A 3,125-nucleotide genomic window follows, 5' to 3' on the forward strand; every position below is an offset into this window, starting at 1 on the left:
TGGTGGCAGGAAGAATGCCCCTAATGCCACCTACCTTCTGCAGAATTGGTAGCCATTTGGATTCAAAGAGTCCTGGCAAATTAATTTCAATTAGAAGAGCTGTCTTTATCTGTGTCACATGTCCTAGAGGTTCAACTCTGAAGTATTTATAACAACAACTTGAGGAGGCAGCACATGGGCGACGCCCTATTAGTTACCCTTTCATTAAGTTATATCTTTGTGTATATATATGTGTTCCTTTTAACCAGAGGCACACCTTTGTTGATTTGGTCAGCTCCCCTGTTCTGTTCATTGAATGGCATTTTCCTATTTTAATGGAAACTATGACTTGATGATTCAAAGTCATGTTGCACCCGGTGAATATGTAGGAATGCAAGCAAGGGCACCTAAGTCGAGCCCCATTTCTTGATGTTATAGTGAACCTGGCCATGGATGATGACCATAGTGATAACCCAACTTGATTCTCACGTAGACAGATGGGCTTGGTTGGTTGCTGAAGTGGCAACATAACAGAGTTGACCCATTGAAGTCCTTATGGTTGGCCAATGGCTTGTGCGGATACTAAATTAATCCCAAATGTCCAGTCAAAGTTCCGTCAGCAGCCGCGGACTCACTTCAATGCCTGCAAGATTTCTTGCCAAGACCATTTAACTATGGTTAGTGTGAGCGGGTTGATGAATTTGGTTTAACCGTGATTAGCACAGAAATAATCATGATAATCATTGAACTTAAGTATAAAACCAAAACAGGTTAAAAATTGCCCAATCAACTTGGGTAGGCTTGATTGATTAATAAAGCTTCATTCTATGCCCATCCCACTGCCATTCCAAAGCAGCCAGCTATGGCGTGCAATGGACAAAAAGGAAACAGCCCTATCCATCACACTAAATTTAAAAATTAACTACAAGTTCTGCCTTTTTCATTCTTCCAGTATTTTTCCAAAGAATTAGTATTGGAACAAATATTTTGAGAGATCAATACTAAAGCCCTTCTAGGAACATTTTTGAAAGTTTCACATGGCTTGCCGAAGCTTCCTCTGATGAGAGAGCAGCGTGGCGAATTGGGTAAGAGCTCCTCTATTGGTGCCCTCTCCCACAAGTTCCTCATACTTGCCCGTCTCCAAATTCACCCTTGACACCGGTTTCTCTAGTAGCTCCTTTCCAATCTGCTCTAGCCTTTCCAGATTCTCAACGGTTGCAATATCCACAGATGCCGCGTTACCGGTCAACGTATCATCCTGTGCATCCACCTCCCATATATTAGAGAAAACGCTCCATGGTGGTGAAATAAATTGAATGAGAAAAAGTATAGACCCTGTTACCTGAATACGAAGGTAGTTTTTCTGGCAGCGCCGGGATTGGAACAGCGTGGAAACATGAATATCAACCATATCAGAGCTTGCATGGCCATAAATATCTAACAATGGTGTGGCGCCATTGTCAAGTAGCCATTCGAGTGGACCCCAGCTAGAAGCTGTGGCTGCATTATACTTCTCTTCCAGCTTGGGTGCTCCGGTGCCCAATGATAAGACCAGCATCCTCTTGGGGTCCATTGGGTTTATCTCCTCAGACTGAGAGTTGTGCATTAAGATGATCTCTTTGGTAACGTGGCTAATGGCCATCAGTGTCTGTGGAGTGATTAACAATGGTTCTATTTATTTCCAACAGATAATACAGATGATGTGATCCAATTTGAAAATGATGCACCACAGAAAATGCTTAGTTCTTTTTTAAAAAAACCTACAGGATTATTAGCTGCAACCCCACCATCAATGAGATCAAAACTGCGAGTCTTTCCACTGGCATCCCTCGTCTCGAAGTAATGTGCTGGGAGATAGGTGGGAGCAGCAGAGGTACCAATGCAGATATATCTGATAATCGGGCATTTTTGGCTACGTTTGTCCTTGCCTGCACAAATTCAAAATTGATTAAAATAATGGAGAACCTAGCATTTGAGTTCAAGAATCGGAAGATTTAGTAAATTTTTCTGGATAATCGCTAGAATCATACATTCTTGGTTGAGAAGATTATTGGCTGAAGGAGCTTGATGTCGAAAGTTGGTATGACAACATTTGTTAAGGTCTGCTTGAGGGTAAGGTCACCCAGTAACTCATCTGTCAATGACCTTAGATACTTTCCATCGTACTTTGGCCCTGTTGCACCGGACACACTTGTGTTTGGGTTTGTGCTGATACCATAGGAACATCCATTAATTTTGGGTACTCAACGATGGAAAGCATATGAAATTAATTGTATCAGCAACAACTCTTTTTAGTACAAACAAGAGGTTATTTTGATGAAGTCCCATGAAAGATTCACCTGTTCTGAGGAAAGATTTTGGGGCAGTGCTCTAAGTAGAAGTTATTGATGTCTTTTGCAGCATAGATCGGGCGATTGTCCTTGTTGGGAGCCGTAAGCATGCTGGTCACCAGCCCACCTGTGCTTGTTCCTGCAATTATGTCAAAATAATCTGCAATTCTTGCATTGGCACCATCCAGTTCCTAACAGTCACAGATGAACAAAATAAGAAATAAATGCCAGCAAGAAAGCGAACAAAAGAGAAGAAGAAAAAAGCTACATATGGTTGACGGAGTACCTGAAGTTTGGATTCAAGAAAGGCGAGAAGGGTTCCAGGAATAAGACCCCTAATGCCTCCTCCATCTATGCTCAACACCGTCACCATCCTTCCTTGTGTGCAGCTGCTAACCATTTTGATTCAAATTCCAAAGAGTCACTGCAAAATGAAGTGTCGCCTAGCAAGCTAATTTCAATCAAGAGGGCTGTGGTTTCTGTATTGATTGCCAAGAGGTTCAACCCAGGTAAATACCAAGAATTTCAGATGGCAGCACGTGATGCATTTGCTGTTACGTATCCCGGATATATTTGTGTACATTTATATATTAGTTAATCATAGGCACACATTTGTTGATCTGGCCGAATCCCACGTCTGATCTCCATTGAATGCATGCCATAGTTTCTTGAGACTTGGTCCGCGGCTGCTTTATTATAAACTATCATTTTTTATGCTCACCCACAGGTCTCCAATCGTTCATGCACCCTGTTACGTAATATATGGATATTCACACACCCTAACAAACACAATCATTCCAAATTCTAACTAACCTC

At 41.8% G+C, this 3,125-nt stretch overlaps 1 pseudogene; it reads right to left on the minus strand.

The window, feature by feature from the left end:
* Window positions 1–747: 747 nt before the first annotated feature.
* Window positions 748–2,782, minus strand: LOC100256330 (patatin-like protein 2; annotated as a pseudogene).
* Between the last annotated feature and the right edge of the window lie 343 nt (window positions 2,783–3,125).

Source organism: Vitis vinifera, chromosome 7 (assembly GCF_030704535.1).
Source record: "Vitis vinifera cultivar Pinot Noir 40024 chromosome 7, ASM3070453v1".
Lineage (NCBI taxonomy): Eukaryota > Viridiplantae > Streptophyta > Magnoliopsida > Vitales > Vitaceae > Vitis > Vitis vinifera.